Source organism: Nymphalis io, chromosome 17 (genome assembly GCF_905147045.1).
Source record: "Nymphalis io chromosome 17, ilAglIoxx1.1, whole genome shotgun sequence".
Lineage (NCBI taxonomy): Eukaryota > Metazoa > Arthropoda > Insecta > Lepidoptera > Nymphalidae > Nymphalis > Nymphalis io.
Window position 1 is genome coordinate 1382519 of NC_065904.1, and position 17136 is coordinate 1399654.

General features: G+C 37.2%; 1 protein-coding gene across 3 annotated transcripts in view; it reads right to left on the bottom strand.

The window, feature by feature from the left end:
* The window catches only part of LOC126775011 (zwei Ig domain protein zig-8-like), a 199830-nt gene that overhangs the window by 109492 nt on the left and 73202 nt on the right, over positions 1 to 17136 (bottom strand). For 2 of the 3 annotated variants that reach the window (XM_050496724.1, XM_050496726.1), the window contains exon 2: positions 7512 to 7544. The exons of the other annotated variant lie outside the window; for it this stretch is intronic. The gene's annotated coding sequence lies outside the window, so the exon portion shown is untranslated. The remainder of the gene's footprint in view (positions 1 to 7511; positions 7545 to 17136) is intronic. 3 annotated transcript variants of the gene reach the window in all.

The following is a 17136-nucleotide window of genomic DNA, read 5'->3' on the forward strand; positions in this document are numbered from 1 at the left end:
AATATGCTGATTTGTTATATTTGTACTTGGATGTTGAATCTGTCTCCAGAGAGCCATTTCTCTGTTTTGTTTTTAATATCCACAACAGACACCAACTTAATCCACTCAGCTTGAAAACATTGAAAAAAATATTCAGAAATCTAGAAAAATATTTGCCAGCTTCCCAAACGCTGCTTTTATTCTACAGCCCATAAAAACACTTTAGATTATAATATTTCGTATGATCCAGACGATTAAAGTCCTTTTGCTAAACGAAATAAAGTACATCTTTCTATGACAATATTGTTTACTGCTTAACATTATTTTTGACAAAGACAATACTTCTAAGTTTTCCGACGTCTAGAAGGTTGATCGTTTCTTTTTTATCTTTGTTGGGAAACTGAGCTGTTAATAAGTCTTGCAGAAGTTAAAGGTCGTTGACTTGAAACTTTAATTTATAAATGTAAGATATATTCGATGTATACGTATATTCGAGAGGACCTGCAATGGTTATTTAAAGAAAAATGTAATAGTAGGTTCGAATTCGTGCAAGTTTAACGATTTTCCAGTGATTTTGAATTTGTCAACATTATACTCACCGTGCAGTGACGGAGAAAGAATACAATTCACTGCCCCTCTCTCTTCCATGGGTGTAGTAAGAGGCGACTTAGGGATATCTGAGCGACCATCCGCTCATCTGGTGATAGGATTTTAATCATCCGCCTGGCTTATTACCACCGTACGCATGGTGGAAAACTCGTGAAGTGGCCACCGCTCAGGAATCCTAACTCACACTCCGCAGGACAAAGCCGATCTTCTGGCAAAACTATTTGCGGATAACTCTATGATCGATGATTGTAGTGCATTACCATCAACAATACCTCCGTGTGGCTACACAATGCCTAATATTAAAATCAGGCAGCGTGATATGCTTGCAGAGCTGCAATCACTAGATGTGCGGAAAGCTAGCGATCCCGATGGAATACCAGCTATAGTGCTGAAGAAGTGTGCAGCGGAACTGTGTCTCTGTGTTAATGCGCCTGTTCCAGCTTTCTATCTCTACAGGATGTGTGCCAGAGTCTTGGAGAAGGGCTAATGTGCAATCGGTTCCCAAAAAAAGGGGATCGGTCAGACCTGGCAAACTATCAGCCAATAGCTATCACTCTAGTACTTTGTAAGGTGATGGAACGGATCTTAAATAACCAACTGATCCATTACTATCCAATCCAATTCTATGTAGTGAATTCTGGGGTCCCCCAAGGATCTGTACTATCATCCACACTGTTTCTTTTGCATATCAATGATATGCTCATTCTTGGGAATATGCTTTGCTATACAGACATGGGGACATTGTGCAGTGCATAGGGGAAATCACGGACGCGTTGTGGCTGGGCGAGCGGAAGTTGAGGAGAGACGGAGGGATCTTGTTATTGAACTCGATAGGACGTTACAACTCATTTCCAAATGGGGTTCTGATAATCTTGTTGAGTTCAACGCCAAGAAAACACAGGTGTGCGCTTTCACAGTGCTAAACGCTTTCTATCAAATGTATCACGGCGAGTGCTCCGAGGAATTATTCTCCCAAATTCCTGCTTCCCCTTTCCTTCACAAAACTACGAGTGCTGGCTCTCGATGTCACTGCCTTACTGTGACTTAAATTCCATCGCGCAAGAAGAAATTTGGCAACTCTTTTCTCTGTCGCACCACTACAAAAAGGAACTCTTTACCAGCACACGTTTTCCTCTCCTCTTACTACTTGGGTTCCTTCAAACAAGGTGTGAAGAGGCATCTCGCGGGTCGGCAGGCGGGGGCGGCTAGGGCAAAACATTCTTCCAGACTGTTCTAGCCGTCGTCGCGTTTAAACTCCACTACCACTTACCATCAGGTGGAGTGGAGTCATTTGCTTTCCCGGTTTTTATTTGTTGATATTAAGCCATTACAAAATAAAATGTTCTGCGGGTTCTCTGTTATCATACAAAAACAATTCGGTGGATTCAATTTAATCCTTAGTTTTATGGCTTGATACGGTCAACATATGCGATGTAAATCAAAGGGTATATTATCCCATGAAATTCCATAGCTTATACAATGAAATTTTATATATACTGTAAACATCGTATCATAATATTTATAAACATAAAACACGTTATCAATTTTATTAATATACATTGTGATATTTGATTAATGAATTCTTCATTAAATAATTGTTTAATAAATATCATTGTAAATGTTTCGTGACACGACTGAACGTCACTTGACTTTATAAAGCTTTGAAGTAAGATGTTACTTATAAACGTCGCTTATCGATTGTTTAGTAAAACTGTTTTTTAATTCGCGATATTCTTAAATTATGAAATGATAAGTTATAGCATTATGTCATTTAAGATTAAGGGGCTTGATGTGACTTTTCTTTCCAAGTATTTTCAAAGTATTAAATTAAATTTAAGATAATTTTAAATTGAAATGACCATGTCTAAGACTTTTATAAAAGTTTTGTAGTGGTGATAAATAGAGTTAGCTAATAGAATAATACGAAAATAATTAAATGAAAAGTTCAAAGAACATAGCAGCTGTTAAAATATACAGAAAAATAAATTCAAAGAAGGTACATAAATAGAGGTAGATAGAAAACTTAGTAAAGTGGGAGACGCATTTGCCCATTAGTGGATTTGTTACTGACTGTTAGGCGCTTATGGTTTTATCAGTCGCTTGTCGCCCCGACAACTGTAACTCTGTTGAAATTCTTATACCTTTGTCTTCTGAATATTGGAATCTGGTGTTCATTAATTGTATTTTTTCTTGATGTTTTTATTTAATAATATTAATCTACAACTTGAGATTATCTTGAATTAAAGGGATCAGAGAATACCAACGGAATTATGTGACTAATTTATTGCATTTATATATTTGCCAGTCTTTTATCACGCGTTCTAACCACTGGGCCATCTCGGCTTTATGGTGAATCTTAACCGATGATCGCGGGTTCAAACCCGGGCAAGCACCACTGAATTTTCATGTGCTTAATTTGTGTTTATAATTCATCTCGTGCTTGACGGTGAAGGAAAACATTGTGAGGAAACCTGCATGTATCTAATTTCATTTAAATTCTGCCACATGTGTATTCCACCAACTCGCATTGGAGCAGCGTGGTGGAATAAGCTCAAAACCTTCTCGTCAAAAAGGGACAGGAGGCCTTAGCCCAAAAGTGGGACATTAAGTCTGTTATTGTACAGTCTTTTATTATCTTTCTCTATTGTGCAAGTCTTTTATTATCTCTATTATGCAAGATCTAGTTTAAGTACTGCTTCAATTTTTATTTCATTTTAAGCAATTACGTCGTTAGCACCAGAAACGGTCTTCATATCATGTGGAACACAATATAATCTAGCTTATCTATAACGAACAACTGAACCAGTTAGCTCATTGTTACGTTAACTATTAGTTATATTGCTCTTGTCAGAATTGACGCAGAAAATCGAAATTGTTAAACGATTCAATTATTCACTCAATTTTATGTCACGATGGAATATTTAGTTTTTATTGAAATAATTATGAATTCGTAAATATTACTTTAATGCTAACGATGATTCATTGATGATAAAACCAACAATTGGCCGTGGAGTACCGGCTTAGAATAGTACTCCCCCAATCTCATCCCGTGGGTGTCGTAAGAGGCGACTGAGGGACGGGGAAAAGGGGGGATGGGCAGCAGCGTCCCCCCTCCCATAAACATCTTACCCCCTACTGCACTCGCCAACACGCCTGCCCAGCGCGGCGAGTATGGGCAAACCCCTCCCTAAATGGCAGATGCGCCCAAAAAAAGGCCCCCAGTTACCGGCAAGCCCGCTAGGCCCGACCAAGGTAGCGGTCGCGGTATCGGCAGGGCAGGGGGTGCTAAGAATCACCGGTTCACGGCAGGCTACCGTATAAAGCGACTGAAAATGGCAACGTATAATGGACGCTCGATGAGGCTGGACCATCACCTCGCCGAATTAGAAGTAGAGTTAAGTCATATAAACTGGCATATACTGGGGTTATCTGAAGTCCGAAGACAGGGGGAGGATACGATAACTCTAGAGTCCGGTAACTTACTCTACTTCCGCGAAGGTGATAACCTCTCCCAGGGTGGTGTCGGTTTTCTAGTCAAAAAGGATCTCATTAGCAGCATTGTGGAAATCAGTAGTGTGTCGAACCGGGTAGCGTACCTTGTCCTAAAACTTTCCGACAGGTACTCCCTGAAGGTCGTACAGGTATATGCGCCAACTTCGACATACTCTGATGATGTGGTCGAAGCGATGTACGAGGACATCGCAAAGGCCCTCAACGACACCTCGAGGGCCCACTACAATGTTGTTATGGGAGACTTTAATGCTAAAGTGGGAGTACAAGATAGCGGTGAATCGAAAGTCGGACCTTACGGCTTGGGCTGCAGAAATCACAGGGGGCAAATGCTGGTAAACTTTCTCGAAGCGCAGGGGCTTTTTTTGATGAATTCTTTCTTTCAAAAGAAGCCTCAGAGGAGGTGGACCTGGCGAAGCCCCGATAACGTGACAAGGAACGAGATAGACTTTATCATTTCGAATAAAAGGCACATATTTAGAGATGTTTCAGTGATCAACAGGTTTAATACCGGAAGTGATCACCGCTTGGTTCGAGGCACTCTAAATATCAACTTAAAAGCCGAAAGATCGAGAATGATAAGGTCTACTCTCCGACCTACCATGCTCCAAGCTGCTCAAGGCTCCGAAAAGTTCCAAATGGAACTTCAAAATCAATTCACCGCGTTGGAAACCATAAGCAGCATTGATGAGAGAACCGACACGCTGGTCAAAATACTGCAAAACACATCCCGCAAGTGTTTTCCGCCACAGAGAAGAGACAACGCACCAAAACTCTCTGCTGAGACACTCGAGCTCATGAGAAAACGACGAGAACTACCATCGTTTTTGTCAGATAAGGCCTTAAACCGAACAATAAAAACGCTGACGCGACGCGATCTCCGACGCTCCAATACCCGTGCCATCAAGGCTGCGATTGAGCAAAATCGGGGATCGAAAGTGTTCGCTCGCAAGTTTGGGAGGCCGCGTCTGACAAAACTTAAAACTGAAAATGGTGGGGTCGTTACCTCTAGGCCTGAGATTATCGGAGAAGTAGAGAGGTTTTATGGGCAGTTGTTCTCTTCAAGATCGGATAAACCCGTGGGAATCAGTATTGATGACCAGCGCGCCCCTCTTATGCGCCATTACTCCGAGGAGCTCCCGGTCGTTGACCAAGGAGAGATTAGGGCGGCTCTAGAACAGCTTAAAAACAACAAAGCTCCGGGAGATGACGGAATCACAACAGAGTTGCTTAAGGCAGGCGGGACTCCGATCCTGAAAGAGCTAGCGAGCCTCTTTAATTCCGTCATCCAACATGGCAAGACCCCGGAAACGTGGAGCGGGAGTGAGGTGGTACTGTTTTTCAAGAAAGGTGATAAAACCCTCTTGAAAAACTACAGACCAATCTCCCTCCTGAGTCACGTGTATAAGCTGTTCTCAAGAGTCGTCACGAACCGTCTCGCCAGACGACTTGACGAGTTCCAGCCCCCAGAGCAAGCCGGCTTTCGATCAGGCTACAGCACCGTGGACCACATCCATACTGTTCGGCAGATTGTGCAGAAGACCGAAGAGTACAATCAGCCGCTGTGTATGGCATTTGTGGACTACGAGAAAGCCTTCGACTCCATCGAAACCTGGGCAGTGCTCGACTCATTGCAGAGATGTCATATCGATTGGAGATATATCGAGGTACTGAGATGTCTGTACAACGCCGCTACAATGACTGTCCACATCCAGGACTGTAAGACGAAGGCGATCCAACTGCGCAGGGGGGTGAGACAGGGGGATGTAATATCCCCGAAACTGTTCACCAACGCGTTGGAAGACGTTTTCAAAACGCTGGATTGGACTAGGTATGGAGTCAATGTAAACGGCGAGTACATCTCACACCTTCGATTTGCCGACGATATCGTCATCATAGCAGAGTCGCTGGAACAACTCACCGAAATGTTGCGTAGCCTAGGCGAGTCTTCCCGGTGTGTCGGTCTCGGTATGAACTTGGACAAGACCAAGGTCATGTTCAATAGGCATGTCGTGCCGGGACCGATATACGTCGAGGGGAAACCTCTCGAAGTTGTTAGTGAATATACCTACCTAGGACAGATAATACAAGTCGGTAGGAACAACTTCGAGAAGGAAGCCGATCGAAGAATTCGCTTGGGAATCTGAAGAAGGTTGCCAAATGCTGCCCGCATTTGGCAACCTTCGTCAAGTCCTCAAGTCGTCTATACCGCAATGTTTGAAGACGAAAGTCTTCAACCAATGCGTCTTACCTGCCATGACATACGGTGCCGAAACGTGGACACTAACTGCGGGACTAGTCCACAAATTCAAAGTCGCTCAGCGTGCTATGGAGCGAGCTATGCTCGGAGTATCTTTGAAGGATAAGATCAGAAATGAGATTATCCGGAAAAGAACCGGAGTCACCGACATAGCTTGCAAAATTAGCAGGCTGAAGTGGCAGTGGGCTGGTCACGTATGTCGTAGGACCGATGGCCGTTGGAGCAGACGAGTCCTAGAGTGGAGACCGCGAATCGGCAAGCGCAGCGTAGGGCGCCCTCCAGCCAGGTGGACCGACGACCTTAAGAAGGTGGCGGGCACCAACTGGATGCGGAAGGCGGAGGACAGGGAGCTTTGGCGCACCTTGGGAGAGGCCTATGTTCAGCAGTGGACAACGATTGGCTGTTGATTGATTGATTGATAAAACCAACAAACCAACTTTTTACCCTTCTGGAGTTTACTACAACTTTTAAGCTTGGAATAAAAAAAAGCATGATCATTAGTCATAATTATTAGTGTACGTAGATTTTCATACATATGTAATAAATTAGATGAAGAACAGTATTATTTTTCTCAGTAGAATCTCCATTCTATACTGGTATACGATTTATAATTGCTTGTAAAAACCCATATGTACAAGACATATATTAATTTTAAAATAAATTAATGTTACCTTTATAACTTATTATGTAATAAATAACGGAAACTGTGTCTATATTAGGAGGAATTTGAATGAAATTTTAGTTCGCGAAACTTTTTTGACGTCTACATAATATTCATCACTACCTATGTATTACACTATGTAATATAAATGATAACCTAGCGAATCTTTTTTTTAACGATATACAATAAAAACAAAATATTGTTTCTTTTATAAAATAATTAAGAAACACAAAAACATTTTTAATTTGTATCTCATCTCATGCGATCAAGGAACTATGACAGTGTCGTGATCCAGATTACCTCTGAATTTATAAAGATTACTCTCAAATGTTCAGCGTTGAAAGCGAACATCTTGAATAATTCTGCACTTTTATAAAGAAATTTTGAAAAATACAAAGCATGAAGCCGCAGAGTTTTAAGCTTTAAAATTTTTCATCTCAAAATTACTAATGGTAGTTTCACCAAGATTTCAATACAATATAAAAAACTTACCGTATTCATAACGATGACTGAATGTTCAAAGATCTGTGTAAAAGAGAAAAAAATATATATTAATTTTCATTGTAAAACATTATTCGTTGGTAGGGCTTAGTGTAAGCCCGTCTGGGTAGGTTCCCCCACTCATCATATATTCTAACGCCAAACAGCAATACATAGTATTGTTTTATGCCGTTTTAAGAGTGACTAAGCCAGTGCTGTTACAGGTTCTTAGGATAAAACATCTTTGTTCCCAATGTTAGTCGCGCATTAACGATGGAAGGGATGGTTTGTATTTTTTACAGTGCACAGTATATGAGCGGTGCTGAGCACTTACCATCAGATGGTACATTTTTCGGTCTGACTACTTATTTTAAATAATAAAAAATATAATATATAGTTAAAAATTAAGCGGTTTCCTAATGTTTGTCAAAAAATACGAATGTTTATACAAAAACATCGTTTTATATAAGATCATTTGACAATGTTGATGATGATGAATGACACAGTGAATTATGAAACGCTGGTTCGAAAGATTAGCATGTGAGTTGTTGTGAATTTATTAAATGTATTTTTGAGTACATCCATTTAATATACATATACATATCTCAAACAAACTTTTATTATTTATTTAAAAAAATAAGCTCCAAATCTTCTCCTCAAAAAGGAGGCCTTAGCACAGCAAGGTGACATTCAAAGACAGTTACTTACTTACTTCCTTAAAAAAATATTTGAGTGAAAGCTGCCATACCTAAAGGTAACCATGACATGCAAAGGAGACAAGCATCTTAAATAATAATGAAAATGAATAAATATATCAAATCAAATTTGAAACAATTTGGGAAAATAATAATAATAATAATGTCCTCCAGACCAATTTCGGCCACGGCGGCCAATCTCAAGAGAACTACGCAGGAAATATTATAGTGCACAAGTGTGTGCGCAAACACAGGTGCATTCTCTTTTGCCTACTACTACTCTTATAATCCGAGGGGACGGCAATCCGACACGACAGGAAAGAGTTCAGGTGCAGGACCAACGGCTTAATGTGCTTTTCGAGGCACGGGAGTGAACACACTTCCAACTTTCAGACCCCGGGCTACTACTGAGCATTTTCTGACTGAAAAACTCAATAACTTTTTATTGGCTCGACCTGGGAGTTGAACCAAGGACCTCCGGGTTTGCGGCCTTACATCAAGCTAGACCTTAGAGACTAGAGCAACGAGGCAGTCAGTTTGGGAAAATATAGAAATACTATGACTTACAATAATAATCTAGCAAATAAAATACCTAAATGGTATTAATACTACGTTACTTCTAGAAACTTTATAATAATAAAACATACACAATTGTATAAACTAACAAATAAAGATACCCGAAGAATTAAAATAAAAAAATCATGACCGCATATTTTAAGCAAAATAGTTTCAATATAACTTCTTTAAAAAATACTTTTAATATATTAATGATTTGCTAAATGTGAAGTACTGCGTTTGTATTAAAAACAACTTACCTTTTATCACTTATTTTGATTGGAATTTGTATTTTCATACTAATGAATTGAGTTGAGATAAATATTCATAGAGATAGTATTTAAAAATATCGAATAAATGCCGAATAAAAAAGAGCCGAGATGGCTCAGTGGTTTGAACGCGTGAATCTTAACCGATGATTATGTGTTCAAACCCGGGTAAGCACCACTGAATGTTCATGTGCTTAATTTGTGTTTATCATCTCATGCTTGACGGTGAAGGAAAACATCGTGAGGAAATCTGCGTGTGTCTAATTTCACCGAAATTCTGCCATATGTGTATTCACCAACCCCCTTTGGAGCAGCGTGATGGAATAAGCTCCAACCCTTCTCCTCAAAAAAGGAGAGGAGGCCTTAGCTCAGCAGTGGGACATTCACAGGGTGTTATTCAATAAATGCATATATAATGACCTAGTTGTCTCGGTCATTATATTATCCTTTGTTTGATTGGTGATGTCTCTCTCTCTCTTACAGTAAATGTTGTTTACACTTTTAAAGCCGAATCACTTCTTAAGAATATTTGGTTTAGTTGTTAATTTCATAGGTTTAGTGATAAGTTTATGGTGTAACTATCTCCATAAATAATAATAAATATGTGTATTTAGAACGTTAATTGCCTCCATAGTCTAGTGACTAGATATAAGGTCGCAGATCCCGAGGTCCTGGGTTCAAGCCCCAGGTCGAGTTTTTCTATCTAAGATTCTTAGTAACAGTTCGGAGTCTGGAATAAAGTTGTTGGTTCTACGCCTACACCCTCTCTGGTCGTGTCGGATTGACGAATTTTAAGGGTGAGAGTGCATTTGTATTTACGCTCATACTTGCACTATAATATGTCCTGCGCAGTTAGTTAATCTCTCATGAGATTGAACGCCGTGGCCGTAATCGGTCCGTAGAGCTTCATCATCATTATTTAGGTATTTGTAGGCTACATAGCTTTGTAATATAATTAAGGATTACACAAATGCGATGCACTTTAAACGCAAAAAAATACATTTTTGAAATGAATTCTTTAGCCACCTTACGCTGTTTTATCGAAAGCGATAGACTCGTGACTTCGCGAAACCGACATGCTAATGATAATAAAAAAAATCGTTAAAAGTACAAATACTTTAAATATTTTGGAAATTAATGAGTATAATAATAGTTGAAATTGATGTAAATACTAACATTATATACAAATAATATTAGTGTATTTTAACAATTATTTCTTTAAATTAAGCTGTATTAATATTTTGTACCGAGTTTGCGAAATACTGTGTATTTTGATAAAAAAGCTATATAATAATAAGGGATATAATTATTACTTGAAGTGCCAATAGATGTGGAAATTGGATTGAATGAATGCCTTCCCGCAGATGGTGCCACGACACTTAGTCAAGCTTAACCTACATTGCTTCGTTATTTATAATATTTATAGAACTTTATCGACCAATAAATAACCCGAAATATGGACCAATAAAAACTGGTTTCGATCAAGAACTGTGAATGTACGATCTCCGTCACAGTTAAAGAGAATACGAAATAGCGACATCAAAGTTCAGTGTATTATATAAACCGTTACGAGTTTGAGTTCCAACGTTGGTACCATTGATATCATGTCATCACGCATTCTGTTTAAGACTTGTCGTAGCGTGACGAAGGTTATTTTCTGTTTAAAAATAAAAGTAACAAATTATAATGTTAGGAGATTGCCGCTTATTCCACCACGCTGTTTCATTTAGGATTGGTAAATACATATTGTGGTGGATTACATCCGATACACGTTGGCATACTTGCGATGCTTCACCACCGAGCACGAGATCATTTATAAACAACTTAAGCACAAACACATATGTATATAAAAATTAAGCACATGAAAATACAAAACCCAGTAGTACTGTGTTTGAAATCTCAATCGTCGATTAAGATTCAGTTCCAATATTCAATTACACAGACATTCAGACACAAAGCAGGTTATTACACGTCGTTAGAAGAAGTTGTCTGTTCTATTATGATGAACGCAGCGAAGTAAACTTTTTTTTTATTAGAAAAGCAGACGGTAGTTGGCCACCTGATGATAAGTGGAGACCACCGCCCATACACATCGCTAACGCGGCGCTAATCTGGGAACTAAGATATTATCCCTTGTACACTGAAGATTGTTTACGTGATCTTCCACATCAGTTATAGAAAAATATTGACATCAAAATTGCCAAAGTTTTGATTATACCCTATAAACATCCCTTTAGCGTGAAAGTCGATCGTTCTCTTCAAATTTATAACGTGTCGACGTCATTATCTATTTGTTATTTTATTTACGATAAGTGAAAAAGTACAATATAAATTAGGAAATTAAACGAAAACAGACTTAAAATAAATGTTCATAGAAACAACATTTAAAAGAATATGCTAGTATAAAAATATTCGTCGTAAATTTGAATATAAATTTACTTTTCAAAAATTCAACATTATAAATGAATGTCACAATGTACTGCCAGCGTAAACACTTTTAAGGGCCCCTTCGCATTTCGCAAACCTTTTGTGTTTAAATTCTATTTACTTATGCGACGATACAAAACAGGTGCTGGCGAGAGTCTGGCAGTTACAGAATTTGCATATGACAGTTCATACGTGCATTTGTTAAAAGAATAAAGAAATACAGAAATCGCTGGAAGCGTTTTCAGAAAAGATAATAGTTTATACGTGAATTTTTTTTTCTTAACTGTAAAAATATTTTAAAATCAGCTTTTGATTAATATATTAAAATATATTGTATCGAAATACTTCGATACTCGATTTTTGTTCGAAACAAATAAATGAAAGATTAAATTATAATAAAGAAGTTGCCTATACACGTAGATTGGTAAAATTAGGTTTTTCATCCTGAATTACTTTTTACTCATGAGATAATAGCATTCGCTGACCGAGCTATTCGCACGTATTGATGTAATTAACAACAGACTCCGCATTTTTCAGGACATTATTATTATATTAGATAAATAAACTGTGATAATATAATCGCTGTTACTTTAATTTCTGAAAATCGTAAAAAAATACGTCTGTTATAAAGCGTCATTCTTTCAATAATGACACTACGCTTTATTACAGACGTATTTATAGAAAAATAAAATACGTTAGGAAATGAGTTCAGTGCTCTCTTTATCAATTTACTTATATGTATTTTGGAGCAAATAAGCAAATGGATAACTCCTTGGTAAGTCGCACCCTACTTTCATAGATCGTTAATATAAACTACAATATAAAAATTAATATTAAATATTTATCAGTAGTGTAGTATACTCGATATATTTTTTTATAGAATAGGAAGGCGGACGAGCCCATATGGCTACCTGATGGTATGTGGTCACCAACGTCCGTAGAAATTGGCATTGTAAGAAATGTTAACCATAGCTTTCATCACCAATGCGCCACCAATCTTGGGAACTAAGATGTTATGTCCCTTGTGCCTGTAATTACACTGGCTCACTCACCCTTCAAACCGGAACACAACAATACCAAGTACTGCTGTTTTGCGGTAAAATATCCGATGAGTGGGTGGTACCTACCCAGACGAGCTTGCACAAAGCTCTACCACCAGTAATTATGTACATAATTGGCTTGGCAACACACACTATGCGCTGATGCACGACAGTTCTCGCCGGCTCTCGCCGTATTGGCGTACGCTCCGCCTCAACACGAGCAGGGCATAGTGTACAGACAATATTGTATTTAATATAACAACACAAACACTACATGTCCAATTACCACTGTGTGAGTGAGTGGGTTCACCCACGTGTGCAAGCGCCGTTTTGAAAATTTCGATGGCACTAATCAATTTGTATGTCATCGTACGTGATATTGACATAACATACATATGTCATTTTTAAGAAGTCTCTGTTTTGCGTCTGCATTACACCCAAACAAACGTCAAACGTTGCACTTATATTTGATCTTAATATGTTATCCACACCAAATAATTTTTATTTTCAAATAAAGTCACATTTTCAGTAATTATCTATAAAAGTATGTATTTACAAAAGAAAAGTAGTATATGTAGTATATCAGTTCTCTGGTTTCCATAGCACGAGCTCTGCTTAGTTTGAGATCAGATGGCTTTATGTGTTCAAAGAATAAAAGTACATAAAAATAAATTAAGTCACATTCGAAACTCTATATCCATGTGGTAGAATGCACATAAAGAATGTATGCGATTATTATTTTCCTGTACGTCGTAAAATGATATACGGTAAAATGTGAATTACGTTCAGCGAATATTTTACACGTGTTTTAAACTGAAATTTATATGATTACCAAAATTATATTTTAATGTATAAAGAATATGCTTCGTGGGATCGATTCGTGAACAACTGGGTAGGTACACACTTATCACATATTCTACCGTCAAACATCAATACTTAGTATTATTGCGTTCCGGTTTGAAGGGTGAGTGAGCCAGTGTAACTACATGCACTAGGGACGTAGCGTCTTAGTACCCAAGGTGCATTGGCGATGTATATTATCTAGAGGCAGAGGTGACCACATACCATTAGGCCCATTAGTCAGTCTACCTACCTATTTCAATAATATATATTAAAGTTAATAATTAAATTTTAGTTTGAATTCAATAATTATTAACTACCTTTCGTTTCGTCATTTGCATTGACTCTTCGTTCGTGTTCACGCATTGTTTTTTTTTTAATTAAACGGTTCAATAAATAAAACAAATTCATTTGTGTGAGTATAATTGACGTACATTATTAAATAAACTCAATACATGAAAATCATAGCTTATGCCGGTGTAAATGGAATATTAAAAAATTAAATGGAAACATTTGACAAGACAGCCATTTAAATTAACGAAGAATACGTGAATTCAAATCGATTATTAAAAAAATCTTACCTCACAATAAAGTAATGAATAATAAAATTAAGTCATTATTTCATGAAAATAATTTGCCTTCGAAACGTCTTTGGCACTTATATGCATTAACATTATTATTACCGGAATCTACTTAATTTCCTACGTACATCCGACACGTAATTGATATTAATTAAATATTCGCCCTGATGTTAATAAAATAGATTTTCATTCTGGCAACATTATTTAGCAATGACGGTGAATTCACGTGGAAATGATATTAGAAACTATCAGCTGTAATTTTCGAGACAATACTTTCTTACTAGCTGATTAAGATTACCCCAAATTATGAATCTCACAGAAAAAGGAAATTGAGGAAAAGAGTTTCTGAAATTGTATCATAATTATGAAATACATGCAAGTTATAGAACTAGAAATAAAGGAGGGAAAAGGTTTATGACCGTACCGTACCGTAAAAGCCTGTGAATGTCCCACTGCTGGGCTAAAGGCCTCTTCTCCTCTTTTTGAGGAGAAGGTTTGGAGCTTATTCCACCACGCTGCTCCAATGCGGGTTGGTAGAATTCACATGTGGCAGAATTTCAGTGAAATTAGACACATGCAGGTTTCCTCACGATGTTTTCCTTCACCGTAAAGCACGAGATGAATTATAATCACAAATTAAGCACATGAAAATTCAGTGGTGCTTGCCCGGGTTTGAACCCACGATCATCGGTTAAGATTCACGCGTTCTTACCACCGGGCCATCTCGGCTTTTAAAGGTTTATGAAAACTATGATCATAAACCTTCTTTCTTTCAAAGGTTTATGAAAGAGTGGATATATGAATGGATGCGAAAAATCATATAATTACAGTATGGTAACCCGACACGTGACGCCGGGCAGATGTGAAACGATGTTAATTAATGAAACAATTTATAATTACACCAATGATTAAATTTGGCGTAAAGTAAATAAATATTTTATTGTAAAATATTATAAAAATATATTCAACGAAGTATACGCGACACGCACACACAAACGAGAGAGTGGAGTGAAGCACGAAATAAAAGAGCGTCATGCCGTTTGCCGTCACGGTATACGAGCCGGTCTTACCCTCACGGCCAATATTTGTTTCTCATCAATAATCTCAAATGTTTCAAAGATACAAATGATTAATTCGAAGTAAGGACTAAACATTATTTAAATCAAAAGATAAATATCTATACTAATATAATAAATACGAAAGTAACTCTGTCTACCTGTTACATCTTTACGGCTATTTTGATTTTGATGAAATTCGGTAAAAAGCAAGATTGAACCCCAAAACGGATATAGGCTATATTTACTTAATACCTGAGCCCCTTCCCTTAACACGCGGGTGGAAACTAGTAAGCTATATATGTAGACAATACGAAAACGCGTATTGTTATCGGCCAATGAAACATGTGTTCGATTAACACTTAGATTAAGGTAATCATGATGACGTCAGTATTGATCGCGTTCGTGACACAAATGTGATTCGGGTTGTTTCACTAGGACGAAAATTAGATGCAATTGATCATCAATGATTCTAAACTATGAAAAACACGTAATAGAGAATGACAAGATTTATATATTTTGTATAAAAAACATTCTCACTATCTTTCAAGAAGTATATATAATACATATACAAACTTGTCTTGTAATATAGCATCTTTTCACCAGTTTGGAAAATAGTATGTTTTTAATACTGTATTGAAGCGAAGTGGGTAGAACAGGTAATTATTAGCCGAAGATAGCGGCTTTATATCGTCATAATGTTTATAATTTATGTCGTGCTTAGCGGTGAAAGAAACTATCAAGAGGAAACTTGCATGTGTCAGATAAAAATCTGCAAATATGTATCCATTAACCACCATCAGACCTTCTTCTTATAAGGCGAACCTTGCATGCTAAAGCAATTGGCCCATCTGGGCTTATTCTACCACCAATCAGCAATAATACTTGGTAATGGTTGTATTGTGTATTGGTTGGTGGTGCATTGACGATATAAGAGATGGTTAATATTTATTTTAGTAGCAATGTATGTAATGTATAGGCAGTGATAATAAAGTACCATAAGGTGGACTATAGGCCCGTCCACCTATCTACTAGAAAAATACTGGCATAGAATCAAATGACGTTTTTATATTTGTTTCATAACCAAATAAAAGTAATTATGGAGCAATCGATCATTCAAGTCTGCTCAAACGTTTTAACAACTCAGCTTGAGAGAGTTTCGAAATGAAATACTCCTATCTTTTAGTGTATTGGAGTAAAATATCGTGAAAATGGTAACAGCGTCTGACACGTGATGCTAAAAGCATTTTTTTTATGCTCCTGTTTTAGTTGTAAGCAGAGTACAGGAATACACTTTATATCTGAATATGTGGTATGTTTTGATGATATAAAGTTATACTATACAAAGTCTTATGTATAAATATAGTTGGTGTTTGCAGTGCTATTCTGTAAGAACAGACTTCATTACTTACCCATGAAAAATTTACAACCGAATTATTGTGATATACTATTTTGATGGGTGTTTTCTTGAAATGTTATAATTGTTATGGTCAATTTTGAATATCATTTTCTGGACCGTTTCCTACGGTGAGTTTCGAGTTTGTGCTTACAAAAGAATTGTTTCAGATTAATAGATTCGAAACTGTTCGACCAAGTCATCATGAAAGTTGGCATTAACATACATGTTTCTGTAGAAGTTTATTATACTTTCCACTTTGTTGCAACTCGCCACTAGGTGGCGCTACAACACATCGACTTTATACGATTCAATCAATCCCCATGATCGGTCTTGAAATGACTCTTTAATATTTCCTATAGCACCATCTATCTTTAAGTGCCTGTGGGCAATGGTGACTTTGTATCATTCTCAAAGTTCACCTCTTACCTACTTTAATATAATCAAAAAAAGTGTTTTATTACAACTTTTTATGAACTATATATTTAATTTAAATTAATTTAAATTATAACAATTAAATTATACACACAATATAAATTGGAACGACGCATAAAAATCTATAACGTATGATGTAGTTCTCTCATGAACTGACCTATTTTAAGATCTGCTCATTCGAAGTTTCAACAATTCTTTGCCAGCAAATGACAAGAGACAGATATGTTCTATATATCAAGTTAGCTTGATAAAATATAAAAGTTGGAGGCATTGACAAATTAGATAGACATAGAGAAAGGTTTACGGTCTAAGCGTATAAAGTATGTTAAAATTGTCTAGCACAC